This window comes from Triticum aestivum, chromosome 4A (assembly GCF_018294505.1).
Source record: "Triticum aestivum cultivar Chinese Spring chromosome 4A, IWGSC CS RefSeq v2.1, whole genome shotgun sequence".
NCBI lineage: Eukaryota > Viridiplantae > Streptophyta > Magnoliopsida > Poales > Poaceae > Triticum > Triticum aestivum.
In genome coordinates this window covers 649,823,959-649,847,515 of record NC_057803.1, presented here as the reverse complement: position 1 = coordinate 649,847,515, position 23,557 = coordinate 649,823,959, and the positions used below count along the sequence as shown (strand labels likewise).

Here is a 23,557-nt window from a genome sequence, read left to right as displayed (position 1 = left end):
ACTTCAACAAGAGCAAAATCCACAAGCGGCGATAGTAAACGGAAAGCAAGTAAAGATGATGCAACAATGAATGGAAAATAAAGATATTTCACCGACCGCTATCAGTTTGCAGATTGCACACCGATTAATTTGTAACCACACCAGTTTGACACATTCAGCTGGTACTGATGGCATTCCACATATTCAGTTTAAACTGATGCATTTCTCAAGACATAGCCATCCAGGCAGCAACAACTTAAAAAAATTGCAGTAGAGCACCCTTGTTTCTGTCATATCCTTACATGAACAAGAGTAGTACGAGCTAGGTAATAAGAAGGTTCTAAACCTATACATGGGGAAATGTTAGCACATTGCAATTTCATCACGTAGATCTAGATCTTTCATGGGCAAGGCCATAAATATAGGTTCTGGTATTAGGATCAGTTGTGGAGCTAATATATTTCTATGACATCAGCAATAGGTTGTTTACTACTCCCTCCAACCACGACAAGAATTATGGAAATGAAGGAGTAGTATATTAGGTACCTTGCATTCAAGCAACCATTTGAGTTGACTCTTGCTCCTACCGTGGCTTTGGGGCATCCTAAAGCTTTTTTCGCCAAACAAGGAAAGAAAGCAGAGCCACCATCTACTCTAAAGTAGCATATTTCAAAGTACCACTGAACATAAGCTCAGTCAATGTCAGTTCATCAGGAGCTGATCTCACATGCCACTTTGCCCTTCACTTCGAGAACATCACTGGTGGCGTATCTGAAAGAAATAAGATACCTCGATAAGAATTTGTGAAACACAAAAGTTTGAGAACTAAAGCAACAGACAAATTCTTTAAATTCGCACAGGAAACGCGCAACATTGGCTTTCATGTAATCACAATACAACAACATTGCAATAACATTTATGAGTTTCAAACGATAAAATAGTTGTGTCATCTGATTATTTTCATTAGATCCCCACATAGAAATATCATAAATTTGTTCTCCTGCAAATATCCCTGAAAGGAATACTTCCTAAGAATCCACGATGTGCAGTACAGAACAGCAAGGGCTTTGCTCTCAGAAACATCAGAATGTTATATTACCGACTTCACTCAATATTCCCTAACAAGAAAGTTCCCTTTGCAAGCTTCCAAGGAGCAAGCACTCCAAAGATTAACATAATTTTGGATGTGCTACCCCATCCTACGAAGAACTCATTCTTGAAAGCTAGAGCAGTTGAGACCCACTTTGTTTTCTCATGGACTTCATTTTGGCCGATATTTCTTGCTTCGCATGGTTACTTATATTGGATGCGAGAAGCATTACGATGTCATGCTTCTCAAATAAGCTCACATGCCCTTCGCCCTTCAGTTCGACAACATCCTCACCAATGATGTATCTGGAAGATACAAGATACCCTGATAAATTATTTGAATCCAAGCAGACACATCTGACAAAATCATTCATATAGTCACCGTACAAAGTAACTTCAATATCCAATGAGTATCTCCACATATATATATCACTAGTAGAAAAACCCCCACTAGTCCCGGTTGGTTAGGGCCTTTTGTCCCGGTTCTTGAACCGGGACTAAAGGGTCGTTACTAATGCCCTAGACCTTTAGTCCCGGTTCTAACACGAACCGGGACAAATGGGCCTCCATGTGGCCGGTGCGCCGAGCCCAGGTAGGAGGTCCTTTGGTCCCAGTTGGTGGCACCAACAGGGACCAAAAGGCATCCACGCGTCAGCATTTCAGGGGCTGGGGTTTTTGCTTTTTTGAAGGGGGGTGTTGGGGGTTTTGGGGGGTTAATTTAGGTGTTTCATATATTGAGTTAGCTAGCTAATTAATAGAGAGAAGTGTCCTCTCTTATGTCCGTGCTTGGTCGACGCTACGTACTGTACATAGAGAGGCCCTCGACACGCTAGCTAGTAAGAAAATGAAGGAAACTATTAAGTACAGAAGTTTGTCATGCATACCGAGAGAAGTGATCGATCGACCTCTCCTTCTCCGAGAGATTGGTCGAACAACAACTTTTCGTATTATCTATCCGACACTACTGGCTACATACATATACAATATGTAAGATCTCTTACAATCCCCTAGCATTTGAAATCAACTTCCACATGGTATTCTCCAGCTTTATTGATGACGTGGTCAAGAAAGAATGCCGCCAATTCCTCTTGAATTGCTTTCATGCAATCTTGTGGTAGGAGTTCATTCCGTATCTGCCACGTCTAATTTGAAGAAGGGGGTTAATACATATATGAATGAAACTCAACAGAAATGGTGGTGTAATAAAATGAAATTGTGAATATTATTGCTTACGCACTTCATATTGTCTTTTAGAGTAGCCCCGCATATTTTTCAAAGTCGCGTTGTAGATGAACTCGCACACGTAGTATCCACAGAAATCATTCCCTTGTTCCTGCCAAATAGAGGTCAATCAAACTGATAATGAAGCATTATAAATGGCATTGATGAAAGTATAGCTATAGAATCAATGGGAGATGTGCGCAACTAGCTAGCTAGTAGTACTTACTTTCGGGTATGTATATCGCAGCTCCTTCGGCAGTCCCGGAGCTTCTGCGGTGAACTGTTTCCAAACCCTGCAAGACAAAGAAAATAATTATTATTACTTGAGATATCAGGAAATGAACGAAAAGTTGCCGATATGGTGCGATAATGATCGATTGAACTTACTTGTTGAGCAATTTAGTCATGTCCGCATAGGTTTCAGGATCTTTTCTTCTCGAGTCTAAGACGGTTACTAGTCCCCGCTCAAGCTTAATCTCCAGAAGAACATAGTGGAAGTTGCGCACGCATGCATAACTCATCAATTACATTACTATAACTTCGCTCGAGTAATAAGGGAAACCGAATATGCACAAGACAGTAACACTCACTCGAAGTTGTAAGGAAAGAGTATTAAATCTTTGATTTGATTTTTGATCAACGACTGTAGCAAGTTGGCCTCGGCCTCTTCGGCGTTCTTTTTAACCTAAAATTCATCTATGATATTTGTGTTAATGAACCCAATATCATACATTTCTTGTTTTTTGCACTCGACGATCTTCAATCTGCATAATATAGTGAGGATAATTAATTATAAATACATGCAATGAAAGAGCCAAGCTATATATAGAGACTTAATGACAGAAATAGTACTTACAGATAGTAGCAGAAGACCGTTAATTTATCGAGGGCCTTTTGATTAAAGAACTCGAAGAACTCCTCAAATGGAACAGGCAACAGATCAGTTCCAATGAGGTCGTGCTCCTCTTTAATTCTCAGATACAAAGTAATCATCCCCCAGACTGTCTGTAGGTTTTCATGTGCCAATTATGGAATCTTCGCATCATCATTGTTAGAGATTTTTCATCTTTGACGAGAGGCTTCCCGTACTCGTATCTTTGTTCGTCCACCTCCAAGAAATCAAAATGTACATCATCAGGCAGGTAATCTCTAAGATTTCTATAACCGGGCACCGTCCCCGGAGCATTAGCGACGATGTCGCTACACACATTGAGCGGGGGACACGATTGCTTTGCTTGTTCGCCGAGCTGGGCAATTTTTTCCCCAGCTGCTCGTTCTTTTAACCTTTGATCACTGACAGTACTTCCCGACCGCTCCGCTTGGAGATATGCCTTTTCAGTAATGCCCTCATAGTTGGTTTTCGGCGGAGACTTTGGTGGTTTCCTCAGGGCATCGATAGTGCGCTTTGCTTTCACCGGATCTACCTTCTCCTCCGGAGGTGGATGTCTCTTTGCTTTCAACCCTTCAAAGAAGTCCTTCAATTTGGTCTGCACGATCTTCGCGTTTTCCTCCTTGGTCCTCTCGTATGGTAACTTCTCTAGAGGCTTGAGAGATGGACCGTATCTGTATTGCCTCCCGCCTCTGGCTGTACTGCTAGACGCCGGAGCAGACGGAGCGGCTGCGGCTGTCTTATTTCGTGCTTGCTTACGAGGCAGAGGAGAAGGACTACGACGCGCCGGAGCAGCGAGGGCGGCGGCGGGTCTCTTTTGCCCTTGCTGGCGAGGCGGAGAAGGAGGAGGCAGCTGGCTGCTCGGGTGCGCCGGCACAGGCGGAGAAGGAGGCGGAGTGCCGCCACGCGCTGAAGAAGGAGGCTGAGTGCCCTAATCACTCGCCGGAGGAGGCGGAGGAGGAGGTGGAGTGCCCTGACTCGCCGGATGAGGAGGAGGAGGCGGAGGCGTCCAGTTCGGAAGGTTTATGAGATCCTTCCGCCATAGGCATGGAGTCTTCAGAGAAGAACCCATCCGAATCTCCCCTTCACCCGTAGGGTGGTCAAGCTCAAGGTCCTCAAATCCGTCCGTTATTTGATCCACCATCACCCTAGCATATCCTTCTGGAATCGGCTGGCCATGGTAGGTTGAGCCAGGTTCATTAGGTATAATAGAGCCAACAGCCGCCTTGACTTTCAATGTCATCCATCACGTCATAAGGTGGCAATGTTGAGACTTTGTGATAGCATCCACGGGGTAGCCCGCGAAGATAGGCTCCAGCTGCTGAGTCTGCTTGGTGGAAGCCACGCTGCTTCTCCGCTGAGATGGCGGGGTAGCTTCAGGGGAAGCTTCGGCAGGTCGTTTGCTGCGATCTGCTTCTCGTTCCTCTAGCCCTTGTACCCTTTCGTGCAGCGCCTGCAGTTGGCTATGCTCCACTTTCTTCCTCCTCTCCTGGGTTTTGTAACCCCCTGCGTCCAGAAACCCAGCCTTCCACGGAATGGAGCCTGGCGTGCCTCGTGTCCGTCCAGGGTGCTCAGGATTCCCAAGGGCCATTGTGAGCTCGTCCTTCTCTATGTCTAGAACGAACGTCCCTTCCTGTGCTGCGGCGATATAGTGCCGAAGCTTCTTTACGGGTATTCGCAGTTGCTCTTCCGTCCAAAGGCACTTCCCTGATACAGGGTCCACGGTTCTTCCAACCCCGAAGAACCAAGTCCGGCAACGGTCTGGCCATCTCAATGTCTCTGGTTCGACCCCTTTAGCAATCAGGTCATTCCCAGCCTTGTCCCACAAAGGTCAGGCTTTGAGGTAACCACCTGACCCCATGCGATGGTGATGCTTCTTCTTCGCAGCATTAATCTTGTTTGTCGCTGACATCTTCTTACTCTTTTCCGATGTCTTGTGGGCCACAAATGCGGGCCATTGATCTCTGATCTTCTCAAACCGGCCGGTGAATTCTAGTGTCTCTTCTTTGTCGACAAACATTTTCAGCTCATTCTTCCACCTCCTCAATAGTTCTGCCATCTTCTTAAGAGCATGAGACTTGATCAATTCCTCTTTAACTGGCTTCTCTGGATCCTCCTCTGGTGGTAGGGTGAAATTTGCCTTAAGCGTTGTCCAAAGATCTTCTTTCTGCATATCGGAGACATAAGACGTCGGCACCTCAGGGTCTTCCTTCTTTGGCTTTAACCATTGCTGGACACTGATCGGGATCTTGCCCTAACAAGAACCCTGCACTGAGCACGAAATGCATCCCTTGTTCGGATGGGTTCAATCGGCTTGCCATCGCGCGCGATTGCTGTGATCTCAAACCTTTCATCTGAGCGCAACTTTTTCTTCAGGCTTCGTTTCTTTACCGAAGTTGAGCTCGATCCGGAGGGCTAGAGAAAAAGAATAAAGACGATTAATTAATATGTGTACATATGAAAACAATGAATGCATCAATTAACTAGCCAGCACGGGCTTAACTAATATATATATACCTGGCCGGACTCGGTTCGGTCACCGGAGCAGTCAGCACGGTCTCCTTCTTGTACCTCCATTGGGTCACCGGAGCCATCATGAACATAGCCCTCTTCTTGTACCGGCATTAATGGGTCACCGGAGCCATCATGAACATAGCCCTCTTCTTCACCCAGTCCTTCTTGACCATCGGTGTCGTTTGTATCCTGAACTGGTAGAATGACTCAGGAACCTTTGTATCCTGAAGGCCACCCTAAGAGAATCGAGCAAGATTCTTAGAGAAATAATTTAGAGGCACCTAGTTCTCCTAAGAAGAAGAAGAAAAATGATAGAACTTTGCAAACTTCTAGTGAACCTAATGTAGAAACACCTGAGAATCCTAATAATATTTCTATTTCTGATGCTGAAACGCAATCAGGTGATGAACATGAACCTAGTAATAATGTTAATGATAATGTTCATGTTGATGCTCAACCTAGCAAAGATAATGATGTAGAGATTGAACCTGTTGTTGATCTTGATAACCCACAATAAAAGAATCAACGTTATGATAAGAGAGATTTTGTTGCTAGGAAGCACGGTAAAGAAAGAGAACCATGGGTTCAGAAACCCATGACCCTTCCTCCTAAACCATCCAAGTCAAATATGATGAGGATTTTGAGCGTTTTGCGGAAATGATTAGACCTATTTTCTTACGTATGCGCTTAACTGATATGCTTAAAGCAAATCCTTATGCTAAATATATGAAGGATATCATCACAAATAAAAGAAAGATACCAGAAGCAGAAATTTCCACCATGCTTGCTAATTACACTTTTAAGGGTGGAATACCAAAGAAACTTGGAGGTCCGGGTGTACCAACTATACCATGCTCCATTAAAACAAATTATGTTAGAACTGCTTTATGTGATCTTGGAGCCGGTGTTAGTGTTATGCCTCTCTCTTTATATCGTAGACTTGAATTGAATAAGTTGACACCTACTGAAATATCTTTGCAAATGGCCGATAAATCAACTGCTATACCTGTCGGTATTTGTGAGGATGTGCCTGTTGTGGTTGCAAATGTCACTATTTTAACGGACTTTGTTATTCTTGATATTCCCGAGGACAATAGTATGTCTATTATCCTTGGTAGACCTTTTCTTAATACTGCAGGGGCTGTTATTGATTGCAACAAAGGCAATCTCACTTTTCATGTTAATGGTAATGAGCATACGGTACACTTTCCGAGGAAACAATCTCAAGTTCATAGCATCAATTCTATTGAAAAAGTTCCAACTATCATTTTTGGAGGTTTTGAATTTCCTCTCCCTACTGTCAAGAAAAAGTATGATATTCTTATTGTTGGGGATTTTCATATCCCCGTTGAGGTAACTTAGTGTTATTAGAAATTTCTCCTGTCCCGTGTTATTCGGAAGGAGTTTGTTAACAAGACTTGATCAACCTTGTTAGTGGATTCATTTTGATGATCACGAGATGGATGAAACTAGAAGGCACAACCTTCTGTACCCTCTTTTTACTTTCTGTTATTTAGAATAAATAAAGCAAAAATAATATTATATGTCTGTTTTCTGATTTATCCGTGCAATAAAAAGATAGTCCGAAAATAAAAGTGCTCCAAATGCCCTGCAAATTTAGTATGATTTTTTCTGAAATATTTGAGGATTTTAGGCACTGAAAACACTGCAGGAGGGCCAAGCACCAGGCCACGAGAGAGGAGGGCGCGCCCCCCTGTAGGGCGCTCCCCCCTGTCTCGTGGACCCCTGGTGGCTCCCCTCCACTTATGCCAGCACCCACACACTTCATCTTCTACCCAAAAAAATCCCCATCCAGCTCAAGCCCAAGTTCTAGCTCGTTTTGCTGCGATTTTCGATCTCTTAGCTCAAAGCTCCATTTGCAAAACTGCTTTGGGAGATTGTTGCTTGGTATGTGACTCCTCCATTGGTCCAATTAGTTTTTGTTCTAGTGCTTTATTCATTGCAAATCCTTGCTGCCTTGGTGACCCTGTTCTTGAGCTTGCATGTTAAATTTTTGAGGTCCCAAGCAATTCCAATGCATGATATAGGCTCTAGGCACTTGTAGGAGTAGTTTCTATCAATCTTGTTTAGTTTTATGCACTTTTATTTTGAAGTTACTGAAATTTCAGAAATTTTCAAAAAAAGAAATATGCTTAGGAGAATGTACCAAGGTGGCTCCTCGGCAAAGAAAGGGCCAAGGATTGCTATACGAGAGCAAGACGTTAAATTGCCGAGGGATGCATATGTACGGGCTTGCGAGTGGCCATCCGATGATTTTAAGGTCGAAGCAGGCTTCAAGGAGGAATTTGACGCGTATGTGCGTAATGCCGAGCTAAAGGACTTCTTACAAGATAAGTGTCCTCAATATTATCATTTAACTGATTCCTTTGTGCGGAGGTTCGAATATATTTCTTCGCGTAATTCTCCTAGTGTTATGTTTGATAATTATGATACATCTTATACCATGGATTTGGAGGATTTCACAACTGCTTGCAAACTCCCTCGGTGGGGTAATATCAATGATCCTCGCAAATCTGAATTTAGAGATTTTCTTGCTAGTATTACTGTGGGAGAATCTAGGGACGTAGCACAAGCTACCATAGGGAGCATTCATTTTCCTGCTATACATTACTTTGCTCTCTTTATTGGTAAATGCATTAACGGTAAGGACGAAGTAAGTCACTTGTGTGCTCCTGATCTTTGTGTCCTCAAGAGTGTTGTGTTTGCTTACAGAGGTTATAACTTGGGGGCAATAGTTGTACGTAGGTTGCATAATAATAGTAAAAAAGGAAATTTCTTTTGAGGAATTTATGCAACCCGTGTGGCAAATTTTCTTAATATAGCTCCACGAGAGGGGGATATGATTGTACATCCTGCTTATTTAGATAAAGAAGCTATGTTTGATCATAAATTTCTTCAGAGGAATGAACAATTCCTCCATTATCGACTAATCTATGATAGACACAACGTCGTCCCTGTCACTCTTCCTGCTCCCTACCTTTTTGATTATCAGGCAAGAGGAGGATATGTTATCACCAGGGAAGAAGCCACTGAATATGAGAGGGAAATGGAGGCAACCCGCCAACACGCTGCTGCCCAGGAGGCTGTTGCCTCTGCATCTCAGTACAATCCCAGTTTCACTTATGGATATCAGCCAGGCGGTCCTTGGTATTAAACCAACTTAGGCCAAAAGCCTAAGCTTGGGGGAGTACGTATTTCTCACCGACTTTACATTCATGTTCACACACTAGTCGTCGGTGCTCATACTCTTTCATTGTATTATCCATGTTAGTTTAAATCTCTTTTTCTAGTTTTCTTCTTGTGTGTTTGATAAACCTTAAGAAAAACCCAAAAAATTAGTTAGTTTAATTTCCTTGCTTGTAGTAGAAATTAAAATTAAAACCCAAAAAGATTTCTCGTTCTTCTTTTACTTGTTGGGAGCTTTCCCGTGTAAATAGTTTTATTTTCTTTTCTTTCTTCTGAGGGTCGAGAAGACCATATTGAAAATGTTTAGTGGCTCTCATATGCATGAATGATTATTTATAATTAGAGCCCATATTACTTGTCTTCTCTCTTGAGTTGAATGCTTGCAGATTCCAGCTTAGTCCAATGCACGTACACTCTTATTATTATACACATCGTTCGGTCGTGCGAGTGAAAGGCAATAATGATGAAATATGATGCACTTATTGGGATGAGAAAAGCTGATATGAACTTGACCTCTCTTGTTTTTGTAAATATGATGATTCATCGTTCCTGAGTCAGCTATTATGAAATAAACATATTTGTAGTGACATTTAGAGGTTATAGTTGCTTGTGTCATGCTTGATTAGCTATGAGTTACTAGTCGTCAACCCGTGCGTTTGCACGGGCTAGTTATAATCATTGGGCATGTGTATACTGTGTTACGAAAATGATTGTTTTCTCTTCTGTGTTCCACCGGTCCTGGTAATATTAGTTTGAGTGGACATTCTATAGAGAAAAAAGATATTTTAGCAAAGTAATAAGGCATAAAATAAACTTGACATATAAAGCATGTATATATCTATTCTATTTTGCGGGAATGATTAAAATTATATAATCAAGACATAATAAATTAATTATTCATCGATGGAGGTGTTATTATTTCAATCAAGAGTAATCAGGAAACCTCTGAGAAAAAGAATATTCATGTCATCTCCAAAACAATACGCCGAACATGTAAAAAAAAATTCGACAGCGTAAAATTACAATAGATCATTAACGATACATCATCCAAAAATAAAAATATCCAGCAGCTATACAACTGCACTGACAAAATCCTTCATTTTGTACATCCACATTGATCCTCTCACCCTTAACACTCCAATTCTCTAGTGCATCAAAAACTTCGGAAACACACTAATTTATAAAAAAAATATACATGTCCAAATCTGCTGTATCTTTCTGGTACATATGTGGCTGGCTAGCAGTACATTTATACATGTCCAAACTTTTATACACAGTACAACAATACATAATCTATCATTTCAGCTTCTTGCCACGACCCCAAATGCTTGCAGGTGTCGCAGACTCGATACATATTCACGTGTTTGCGTCGTATACAAATAGTAACATGCGTTATTCACATCATATCGTATCCATAAAAGCAGAAATTGTGAAATGACATTCTAAGATCATATAATTCATGTTCTAAGGTTACCAGGTAAATAAAAATGATCTAATATTTCACTAAACACTTTATTTGCCGGGAAATGTGATATTGTTTGGTTGCAGGATGAACAGGTACACACTAACAATGACATGTTCACGTTGCTCTGTTGAAATTTGTTTGCCATCAAGAATTATAATATTAATGTTCAGTACTCGGACTCCAGTTGTGATGTATATATATAGACTTAGAACCCCAAAAAATAGTGTTATCATTTAGGAAAGAAATATTTCGATTACCATTAAATATATTTGCACATAAAGATTAAAACACATGTCTTTGCATTCTTGGAACAGTTTACAACATCAAGACAGTGGACACCATCCATGCCAATCTTATCAAAAGAAAAGAAAAAAGGAGATCCTTGTGGAAATTCTAGCAAACACTCAATCAGCCTGCCCACTTTTTTCATTGCAACAATTTAAGAAAAGCTTTACATCAGGATGCTTCACTAATACAAAGTAAACATACTTTGGTTCAGAATTTCATATATTAAGTTAATTCTTGAATCGATGTAGACTGTACATACATATTTAGCCATACAATATAAGAACAACATACATACTCATATGTCCATCTATTGACTACTTGATCTCGTATGATACAAACAATCAATAAGAGATACCATGAAGCTTGTCTGTTCTTAAAAGATTCCCGAGGATACAAAAAAATCGAAGTGATTACCCGGAATTAACTCAAGGTTGGTGCAGAAATTCTCTTGAATTTTGTATGGCATGTTCAACATGTAGCAGATTGCCCATAAACTCACGTAGGGAAGTGACATAACATAGGAAGGTGCTAGCAAGCCGTGAATTAGGAATCCATCAGCTATTAAGAAGATACCTCCGCCACTAACCTGAAGTACATCTCTCATATGCAGATTAGATAAAATAGAGCCTCTGCTCCAACTGAATAATTAAAACCAAACATAACCTCAAATACTTTATTGCATCCGCTAATCATGGAAGTTTTAGAGGCCTCACTACAAAAACTAATCTCAGTTAAATCGATTTTCGGAAATACATTATATCTCAAACAGTAAATTCAGCAATGTCTGTCCTAAAATTTTGATATGAAAGCAGGAACATACAAGGTAGTGTGACGTCCATAAACTCTAAGAAAATATACTGATCTGTTTGCAGAAAAAAAAGGAGAACATATGAACATGATTTGTTGACATAAAACCAAACATGTCGAAAAAAGCTAACATCTTAGTCCATCCCTATGTATGTATTTACTGGGATGAAAGGAGTCACATTGTATGTTCAGGACTGCATTGTTGTAAACCATCAGCAACCATTTTACATATATATGGAAAATAAGGTGTTAATTTAATCACCGAGATTCAGCAAAGCAGCACTAATAAAGCTCATTGTGGTATTCATATGGTGGAAGATTACGTGGGGCCGGGCTTCTTTAAACATGCACAACAGTGAATCAGTGTTAACATCTATAGTATATAGATCCTGAGAAGAGAGCACCCCAATTATTATCTTCGCTCGGTCGATTCAAATTGTGTTGGAGTGTTTCCTCGCAACTACTTATGGAAATGTAAATTTACTAATCACAACTTTCCTAGGGCTCAATAATTGTAAGTCTGCACCACTATGTTGATAGAGGTAAAGAAGCGTAGGTGTATAGCTTTGTAGCAAACAAATATTACTTATATGTGCCATACATGTAGCTAACAAAAAAATTAGCATAATTTATTCTTGAACATAAAATCTTGTTCCAGCCAAATAAACCTTCTTGCAACCGTGCCACCTATGTATCTCCTCAAGAAGGAAAGATCATAGTCAATTCTTGGTTATTAACCATTCTGATCCTCATTTACTCCAATTAGTGCCAGATCTGATCATTTCCCTTAATAACCTATATAACTGAAGGATCTACTAAAGACAATGATTGAGATTAGGAATTTCTCTTCTTAATTCATGAGGAAATAACTAATTAATGCCAACAACAAATTGTAGAAAATAGTGCATTTTCTGAACATCTGTATCTGACTAAAACAAATATCCGAATAAAATTTCTCACATAATAACCAAGTTGCCTACTTTGATTGTCTAACTTTCAGCAAAGTATGGAGTAAGCAATTCATACTTAGGGAGCAATCAAACAAAAGACACAGATTATAGATGGCTGAAGATATGTACATGGAAATTATAGTCTAATCCTATTGACATCTAGGAGGTTAGAAAGTGTGTTTCATACCATGGGGAAACTATGGCCATGGACTCTGCCGTTCTGTACAAATATTGTACTTCTGAGAAATTAAAGTTATTGTTTATACTTCTTACCAGTTTATAGGTCGTTGTTAGAACATATAAGTAGAAAATCTAGTAGCGTTGCGCATTGCTCGATTCATCTAAAACATAGGATGGCTAGCTGAACGGATAATTGAAGCCAATCTGATGGACATGAGAAACAGCGGACAAATCCAAATTGTACCAGTTTGCACTCATACACAATATCTCATGAGAGCACGTGCATACTTAAAGAGTGAACTGATTGGCTAGCAGAAAGAGAGACCCAAACATATATCTAAGATTGATAAAAAACCACTTTCAACCGCAGATTAGATGGTTGATGGTGAAAATACTGCACGCTGATTTGCAATCAATGTTCGTCAATAAATTACCAACAGAACCATTTACTCCAATTAGTGCCAGATCTGATCATTTCCCTTAATAACCTATATAACTGAAGGATCTACTAAAGACAATGATTGAGATTAGGAATTTCTCTTCTTAATTCATATGGAAATAACTAATTAATGCCAACAACAAATTGTAGAAAATAGTGGATTTTCTGAACATCTATATCAGACTAAAACAAATATCCGAATAAAATTTCTCACATAATAACCAAGTTGCCTACTCTGATTGTCTCACGTAATTACCAAATTGCCTACTCTGATTGTCTAACTTTCAGCAAAGTATGGAGTAAGCAATTCATACTTAGGGAGCAATCAAACAGAAGACACAGATTATAGATGGCTGAAGATATGTACATGGAAATTATAGTCTAATCCTATTGACATCTAGGAGGTTAAAAAGTGTGTTTCATGCCATGGGGAAACTATGGCCATGGACTCTGCCGTTCTGTACAAATATTGTACTTCTGAGAAATTAAAGTTATTGTTTATACTTCTTACCAGTTTATAGGTCGTTGTTAGAACATATAAGTAGAAAATCTAGTAGCGTTGTGCATTGCTCAATTCATCTAAAACATAGGATGGCTAGCTGAACGGATAATTGAAGCCAATCTGATGGAGATGAGAAACAGCGGACAAATCGAAATTGTACCAGTTTGCACTCATACACAACATCTCATGAGAGCGCGTGCATACTTAAAGAGTGAACTGATTGGCTAGCAGAAAGAGAGACCCAAACATATTTCTCAGATTGATAAAAAACCACTTTCAACCGCAGATTAGATGGCTGATGGTGAAAATACTGCACGCTGATTTGCAATCAATGTTCGTCAATAAATTACGAACAGAACCAAAAAAAGTCTGCAATTCAGTCATTCAATAAATTAAGTACAGAACAGAGTAGATACCTAGGTCTACAGCAGAAGTACAGAACAGAGCACATACCTAGGTCTAGCTTGAATGCAAGCTAGTTGCAGAAACATACAATTGCTAGTGAGGAGGGCGTCACGTTCCACCGTCCACTTCCATGTTGAGACTTGAGAGGAGTCCATGGGCGAGGTGGTGGTGCAGATAGGAGATCCGCCATGCAGGGGGAGTCTCTGCTCATGGATGCAGCGGCTCTGGCGGCGCTGCAGCACCATAGCTATCAGGCTTATGGTTGATCTAGGACACATACATTGACCTGATAGTCTGGTACTCTAGTACATCATAGTAGCATGCATAGATTAGGCCCCAGCTATGTGGCGGCAACATGAAGAGAGGTCGTGTGCGCTTCCTGCAGGAACCCAAGCAAGAGATGAAAAGCAGATCAAGCTCGGAGGTATGCTGAGCACCAATTGGTTCAGGAGAGCCGGTTGTTCATCAAACACCATGTATTTTGTCTTGATCAGATGGACTCTTTTCTTGAAAGGATTCCTCCAATTTAAGAGAGATACATATCTGTTTTCCATCGGGGAGGAAAAGACATGAGAGAAGAAAAGAAACATGAAAGCTTTAGAGAGAGACGTGAGAGATAGAAAAGAAACATGAAAGCTTTAGAGAGAGACGTGAGAGATATGGACTCTTCAGATTTGTTGTTTTTTTGCAGGGAGAAGAGGAGACGGTGGAGGAACATATATTGGAGATATTCTCGTTTAACTTATTTTTCTAGAACCGTGAGAGCATTATGGGCCAGTTTTTCAGCTTCAAAGATGTTGGGCTTTCAAATCAATCTGTTTTCGGCCAAACTTAGTTGGCCTAAAGGTTTGTTGGTTTTTTCTGTACGGAAGTTAATCTAGACCGTAATAACGCGGTCCCATCCTAGATTAACGGTTGCTAATTTCTGATTAACATGATAATTTCTTGGGAGTCTGTAATTAGTATAGGTATAGATAGATAATGGTTTACCTTGGGTGCCAACATGCTATTAGAATGATTATGATGTGATATGATGGGATGGTATCCTCCTTTGAATGAATTGAGTGACTCGACTTGGCACATGTTCACGCATGTAGTTGAATCAAATCAACATAGCCTTCATGATATTTATGTTCATGGTGGATTATATCCTACTCATGCTTGCATCCGGTGTGAATTAATTTTAATGCATGCTTACGACTGTTGTCGCTCTCTCAGTTGGTCGCTTCTCAGTCTTTTGCTAGCCTTCACCTGTACTAAGCGGGAATACTGCTTGTGCATCCAAACTCCTTAAACCCCAAAGTTGTTCCATATGAGTCCACTATACCTTCCTATATGCGGTATCTACCTGCCGTTCCAAGTAAATTTGTATGTGCCAAACACCAAACCTTCAAATGAAATTCTGTTTTGTATGCTCGAGCAGCTCATGTTACAACTAGGGCTGCCTATATCTTCCATGCTAGATGTGTTATTCTCAGAGGAGTGGACTCCGCTCCTCATTCACGAGAAAGGGCCGGTAACCGGGATGCCCAGTCCCATGATCCAAAAAGATCAAAGCAAATCAAAATAATTAAACAAAACTCCCCCAGGGCTGTTGTATGTTGGAGGCACTCGTTGTTTCAAGAAAGCCATGGATTGATGCTTGTTGGTGGTTGGGAGAGTATAAACCTTTACCATTCTGTTTGGGAACTGTCTATAATGCATTTAGTATGGAAGATACAGCCATCTCATAGGTGTTGTGTTGACAGCGAAAGTATGCCGCTCAAAATGTTATTCAATCTCTATTTTTAAAAATCGAGCTCTGGCACCTCTACAAATCCCTGCTTCCCTCTGTGAAGGGCCTATCAATTTACTTTTATGTTGAGTCATCATCCTTCTTATTAAAAGCACCCGCTGGAGAGCACACTGTCATTTGCATTCATTATTATTGGTTTATATTGGGTATGACTTGACTGGATCTCTTTTACCATGAATTACAATGTTTAGTCAGTCCTTGATCTTTAAAGGTGCTCTGCATTTATGTTTTGTGGTCTCAGAAAGGGCTAGCGAGATACCATTTTGTTATATCATGTTATGATTATTTTGAGAAAGTGTTGTCATCCGAGTTTGATTATTATGACTCGCTAGCTGATTATGCTATTGATATGAGTAATTGTGAGACCTATGTGTTATCGTGTGTATGGTTAGTTCATTATATTTGCTGAAACTTGAATGCTGGCTTTTCATGTTTGCAACAACAAGAGCAAACAGAGTTTGTAAAAGTTTTTTCTTTATCACTTTCAGTTTGTCAACTGAATTGCTTGAGGACAAGCAAAGGTTTAAGCTTGGGGGAGTTGATACGTCTCCAACGTATCTACTTTTCCAAACACTTTTGCCCTTGTTTTGGACTCTAACTTGCATGATTTGAATGAAACTAACCCGGACTGACGCTGTTTTCAGCAGAACTGCCATGATGTTGTTTTATGTGTAGAAAAGAAAAGTTCTCGGAATGTCCTGGAAATCCACGGAGGCACTTTTCAGAATTAATAAGAATTTTTCGCGAAAGAATCAAGGCCAGGGGGCCCACGGGCTGTCCACGAGACAGGGGGCACCCCCCTCCCCCAGGGGCGCGCCCTCCTATCTCATGGGCCCCCGGACCTCCTCCGACCTCAACTCCAACTCCATATATACTGTCTCGGGGATAAAAAAATTCAAGGAGAAATTTCATCGTGTTTCACGACACGAAGTCACCGCCAAGCCCTGATCTCTCTCGGGAGGGCTGATCTGGAGTCCGTTCGGGGCTCCGGAGAGGGGGATTCGTCGTCGTCGTCATCATCAACCATCCTCCATCACCAATTTCATGATGCTCACCGCCGTGCGTGAGTAATTCCATTGTAGGCTTGCTGGACGGTGATGGGTTGGATGAGATTTACCATGTAATCAAGTTAGTTTTGTTAGGGTTTTATCCCTAGTATCCACTATGTTCTGAGATTGATGTTGCTATGACTTTGCTATGCTTAATGCTTGTCACTAGGGCCCGAGTGCCATGATTCCATATCTGAACCTATTATGTTTTCATGAATATATGTGTGTTCTTGATCCTATCTTGCAAGTCTATAGTCACCTATTATGTGTTATGATCCGACAACCCCGAAGTGACAATAATCGGGATACTTCTCGGTGATGACCGTAGTTTGAGGAGTTCATGTATTCACTATGTTATAATGCTTTGGTCCAGTTCTCTATTAAAAGGAGGCCTTAATATCCCTTAGTTTCCACTAGGACCCCGCTGCCACGGGAGGGTAGGACAAAAGATGTCATGCAAGTTCTTTTCCATAAGCACGTGTGACTATTTACGGAATACATGTCTACATTACATTGATGAATTGGAGCTAGTTCTATATCACCCTATGTTATAACTATTGCATGAGGAATCGCATCCGGCATAATTATCCATCACTGATCCATTGCCTATGAGCTTTTCACATATTGTTCTTCGCTTATTTACTTTTCCGTTGCTACTGTTACAACTACTACAAAAACCGAAAAACATTTACCTTTTCTGTTGCTACTGTTACCATTACTATCATACCACTCTTGCTACTAAATATTTTGCTGCAGATACTAAGTTATCCAGGTGTGGTTGAATTGACAACTCAATTGCTAATACTCAAGAATATTCTTTGGCTCCCCTTGTGTCGAATCAATAAATTTGGGCTGTACTTCACCCTCGAAAGCTGTTGTGATCCCCTACACTTGTGGGTTATCACCCACCTCACTAGTTGAGAGGGGCACGCAGTGGTTTATAAGCCCCACTGCCGCACCCCTCTCGAGCTCCTCTCCACTGCAGGCTTACGGGCCTACTTGCTACAACTTTGCCTGTTGGGCCTTCTGGGCCTACTGCGGGCCTGAATCCTGGCCCATGGATGGGTTTCTAGTCGTATTCAGGCCGTGGTGGCCTAGTTGGTGTCAATTTTTTTATTTTTCCCAGTTTTTTTGTTTTCTTTTTTGCTTTATTTATTTTGTTTTGTTTCTACTTACAATAAAATACTTATTTTTTATTTTTTTATAATTACTTATTAATTTTATTTTATGATAATTCTTTTTGCTATTAAAGTTTCTAACAAAGAAGTTCTTTATGAAAATTCTTTTTGCTTTTAATGATTTTGAACAGAAAATACTTTGATAATTTTAGTTGCATCAATTTTATATAATTTTAGTTTCAATAATACTAGAAGTTGCTTATAATGTTTTGAACAGAAAATACTTTGATAATTTTAGTTTCATAAATTTCATTTATGTTATTAAAGTCTTTTTTGTTTCTACTTATCTATTTTATTAAAGTTTATATTATTTTGTTTCAAATTACTTATTTATTTTATTTTATTTTGTTTCTGACTTCATTTGTTATTTTTCATGCATTTACTGATTATTTTGAGCTATAAGACCATGAAATTGAAAAGCATTTGAAATTAACTCTGAAAAGGTTCCAAGTTGGCATGGTATCATCATTTCACCCACATAGCATGTGCAAGAAAGTAGAGAGGCTTACGGCAGAAACTGGATGCACTTCGTGTATAAAACAGACAATCTCATTCGAAGTATCAGGGTTTCATACAGAAACTCGTCTGTTACAAAGGGATTTCATTTCTTTTGAAATTATTTGAACCCCCTTGTTTTTCTATGTTAAAAATGCACCATTCAAAGTCACATCATCAATTTACAACCCTTTCTGACTTCATTTGTTATTTTTCATGCATTTACTGATTATTTTGAGTTATAAGACCATGAAATTGAAAATCATTTGAAATGAACTCTGAAAAGGTTCCAAGTTGGCATGGTATCATCATTTCACCCACATAGCATGTGCAAGAAAGTAGAGAGGCTTACGGCAAAAACTGGATGCACTTCGTGTACAAAACAGACAATCTCCTTCGAAGTATCAGGGTTTCATACGGAAACTCGTCTGTTACAAAGGGATTTCATTTCTTTTGAACTTATTTGAACCCCCTTATTTTTCTGTGTTCAAAATGCACCATTCAAAGCCACATCATCAATTTACAACCCTTTCTGACTTCATTTGTTATTTTTCATGCATTTACTGATTATTTTGAGCTATAAGACCATGAAATTGAAAAGCATTTGAAATGAACTCTGAAAAGGTTCCAAGTTGGCATGGTATCATCATTTCACCCACATAGCATGTGCAAGAAAGTAGAGAGGCTTTCGAAGTATGAGGGTTTCATACGGAAACTCGTCTTTTACAAAGGGATTTCAATTTTTTTTTGAACTTATTTGAACTTCCTTGTTTTTCTGTGTTCAAAATGCACCATTCAAAGCTGTAAGACCATGAAGTTGAAAAGCATTTGAAATGAACTCTGAAACCAAAGTACATACATAGTTCTCCAGAGCATTAAAACCAAAGTACATACATAGTTCTCATTGAACAACATATAGCTCTCCAGAGCATCTAAGGTAACAACTGATCCAACTGCATAAGGATACCAAGCCTCGGTATGAATGGCATATTTTCTAATCTTTTTAATCTTCAACCGCATTGCATCCATCTTGATCTTGTGATCATCGACGAGATCCGCAACATGCAACTCCAATATCATCTTCTCCTCCTCAATTTTTCTTATTTTTTTTCTTCAAGTAATTGTTTTCTTCTTCAACTAAATTTAACCTCTCGACAATAGGGTCGGTTGGAATTTCCGGTTCAACAACCTCCTACATAAATAAAATCTATGTCACATTGGTCGGCATAATTGTCATAAATAATAAATGAACCAAATAGTTATGAAAAGATAATATATACCACATCTGAATCATAGACAGGACGAGGGCCGACGGGGGCGGATACCAAAACCTTCGCACTATATAATAACAAGGAATAATAAAAGTAAGAAAATTAGACAAGTATCTATCCGAAGTCAGGATTTTTTCTTTCAGAAAGAAGATAAGAACAAGAGGCTCACCATGATGGTGCCGGCGACAAGATCGGCACGGGCGATCGAAGGCGGTGAAGACGGGGCGGGGACGGGGCAGGACGGACCGCTAAATCTAGACAAATCTCGTTGAAAATGGAGCTCGGAGGTCGAGTTTCAAGAGGAGAAAGCTTAACTAGTGTGGCTCGGGCATTTCATCGAACACCTCATGTGCATAGGAGGTGAACTAGAGCACCCAAATGCCCTCCCCTCGCCGGCTTGACAAAACAGAGCACTCTGGAGTGCTCTGCCGCGGCGGTGGGTATATGTAAGCAATTTATTTGTCCCGGTTCGTGGCATGAACCGGGACTAAAGCCACTCGTTCTGTCCCGGTTAAAGCCACGAACCGGGACCAATGGTTGTGGGCCAGCGGCGAGGACCATTGGTCCCAGTTCGTGGCTCGAACCGGGACAAATGGTTCCACACGAACCAGGACCAATGCCCACGAGGCCTCGGCAGGCCCCCTGGGCTCACGAACCGGGTCTAATACCCCCCATTGGTCCCGGTTCTTGAAGAACTGGGACTAATGGGCTGGCCAGGGCCGAACGGTAGCCCTGTTTTCTACTAGTGTATACTCATGGCAATGTGGCAAGTTACATTTAGAACTGCAGCCTACCAGTTCATGACTATCCATTTCAGCAAAATAGGTGTGCTCTTCATTTGTTCCTTTCCATTGGGTGCCCAAGAAGAACATAATTTGGCTCTCCTGCAAACATCTAGAGGGGATACTTCCTAAGAATTCAAGATTTCGATGTCAGAAATATGAGAATGTTGTGTTGCCTAATTAACTCAATATTCTGCAGCAAGAAAGTTCATTTTGCAACTTCCAAATTAGCAATCACTCCAAATATTAACATCATTAAAGATTCAACAGAAGTGTTACGTCATATAGGCATGTGCGAAGCAGTCAGAAACAGAACAAACACCGTTTCAATAGCATTATGAAAACTTCATGTTTTCAAGCATTGCAACCACATCGTGCACGGATAAAAGCAAGTGGCAACAATTATTATGGGAGGAAGCAACATTTTTTTGATATAAGTGCCCATTGTAATCAGGGACATTTCAATTTCTTTCTTTTTCATGTGAACAGTAGGGAAGGCCTTTGCCTTTTCCCCCTTTTTAAAAAAGTAAATAAAGTTAAGGTACTTGGTTTAGCTGGTGGCCCTACATGCTATAGCTGGTGAGAAGGCCACCGAATCGGCCGCGCCCATGGCCACAACGGAGTTGTTTGAGAGCCATCTTCATGGAAGTCCTTTGCTGCGGATCCTCGACAGTGCAATCCACACCCAACCTGAACATGGTTGCCATCTCCTCCATGTACCTTTCTTGATCTGGGATGCCCTTGTCAACAACAATCTTAAACCGTTGCAGCTTCTTCGCCATCGGCTTACTGAAGTTGTCACTTGCCCATATTGCTCACTGACCATCTGCTCCATTGGCCACCCTCCCCATGACAAGCTCCAGCAGCACCACACCGAAGCTGTACGTGTCTACCTTCTCCGCCAGCTGGCTTGCCACCCTCCCATATTCTACAAATAACAAATTATATGTCTATTTAGTAAATGATCATGCTAGTTATAAGATGGAATTTCATTGCAAGCATAGATCGCCCACCATACCTGGAGCTGTGTATCCAAAGTTACCAAATACAAACCCCGCGATAGGCAATGGCTGGTTGAGCCCGGTTATGTTCATCTGTGCAGCACCAAAACTGGCGATCTTGGCATTCAACTCCTGATCAAGCAAAATGTTATTAGAGGTGATGTTGTGGTGGACAATCGGTCTATTGCATCCATGGTGTAAGTGGCAGAGCCCTTGGGCCACGCCAATGGCGATGGCCTTCCTCTGCGGCCAGCTGAGCGGTGGTTCGCCCTCCTCCGCTAGTGCAGCCAGTGGTCAAGGCTGCCATTCACCTCGTACGTGTGAACGAGCATCATCGCATCTTCTAGATGAAGTGTAGGATGTTGACGATGTTGTCGTGACAGATGCTGGCTTATAGGATCATCTCTGACTTGCAGCGGTTCTCCGGATTACCGTCCACTATTCCATCCACACTCTGGAGCTTCTTGACGACTAGCGTAACTGGGAGACTGATGCCAGCATTGCCCTGAACATGGATTATGTACATTTGTTCGTCCTCCACTATCCTTCTGCTAGCCCACATGCTTCTCTGATTAGTTTCAGTAAGGTGGTTCACTATGCTTTGAGCATTGAGCATAGTAGGCAGCGTTGCAGCAAGACAGCTGCTGCGCCGGAGCCGGCACGAAATGGCCATTTTCAGCGGCCGGGTAGCGCGTGAAGTGGTCTTGTGAATTATGTATCAACCTGCAGAAGAATTATTTATTAACATTCAATAGTACTCCCTTTTTCTGCAAAATGCTTTTTTTTGCGGGTAAATTTGAAAGCCTCAACAAAGATAGGTGAATCTGAAGAAGTTCTGTGCCTTCTCTAAGAGTTCAGGCTATTCTTTCAGTTAAGACAAATCAGAAGTTGCTATTTTTGGTGGTGCGCAGTTCATTTTGCATGGTTTTCTGCACGGACGTGAATTGGGTCGGCCGGTTGGGCGCACGGTCGTCCTAAACAAAAAGGGGGGGGGGGGGGTGGATGACCCGATTCAAATGCATGTCCATTGGGTCGGCGCGTTGGAGCTGCTCTGAGGTCAGCTGGTGAGCACGAGGATGGAGATGGAGATGGCGCGCAGGCAGAGGCATTTCCCGGGGCCGGTGTTGCTTGCGCGGTGAAGGGGTGGGAGGCGCCTGCCCGGTGACCACTTCGGTAAGTGCGCTACTACTATATAATGTGTACTGCTGCCGGACAACCAGGCTACAAATACAGGCATAAACGGAATAGTGGGTAATAATTGAAATAGATAAATTTTCATATTTTTTGTTGTTTGTGAGCCATTTAGGCTCCTCCTGCGGCGCTCATCGCTGACTATGTTGGAATAATTCAAATAATTATATGTTGTGAGCTTTACTAGTTGAGTTTTGTAAGAACTAGTATAAGCGTAATCAATAATCAAGGTAGCCGGTGATTAGTTGAGTCCGGTTTGGTGTCTTCGTTGGCTTGTATGCCAGGAGTTGGCCGTGTCCTAGTACTGAGAAGTAGTACGTATAGGAATTGGATTAGTTTCGGTTGATTCGGTTACGTGTGCTAGTTTTGGTACGTGTTGGCTTGGGTGAGTCGGCTTTTTTTTTTTGCATGGTAATACGTGTCTTATTTATATCATAAGTATCGTAGTACAAGTCATGTAACCGACTTGGCAAAACTAAAAAGACAGCAGAAAGCTAGCCTTTGCACAAAAGAACAACAACCAAGAAGTAAAATTACAATCAAGATTGAAGAAATCTTTGAACTTGACACCAACATCCGTCACCTGCCTCTAGAACCACGATAGTAGCCACCAAAGGGAAAAGTGACGAATCACCTTCACACCCGAGCTCGTAGCGGCTCCATCGCTGACATGCAGCTTTGCGGACCTCCAAGGTGGTTCACCAAAGGTAAAACCATTACCGTTGAACGAATCAGACCGGGGCAACACCTCGGACACGCCATCGAACTCCAGATCTGGCACCCCCACACGACTAGAACGCCGGAGGAGAAAACCACATCTGCCATCCACGAACCGCGAACCCAGCACACGATCCACCATC

At 41.2% G+C, this 23,557-nt stretch overlaps 1 pseudogene; it reads right to left on the bottom strand.

The window, feature by feature from the left end:
* Window positions 1–154: 154 nt before the first annotated feature.
* Window positions 155–22,179, bottom strand: LOC123084192 (MDIS1-interacting receptor like kinase 1-like; annotated as a pseudogene).
* Between the last annotated feature and the right edge of the window lie 1,378 nt (window positions 22,180–23,557).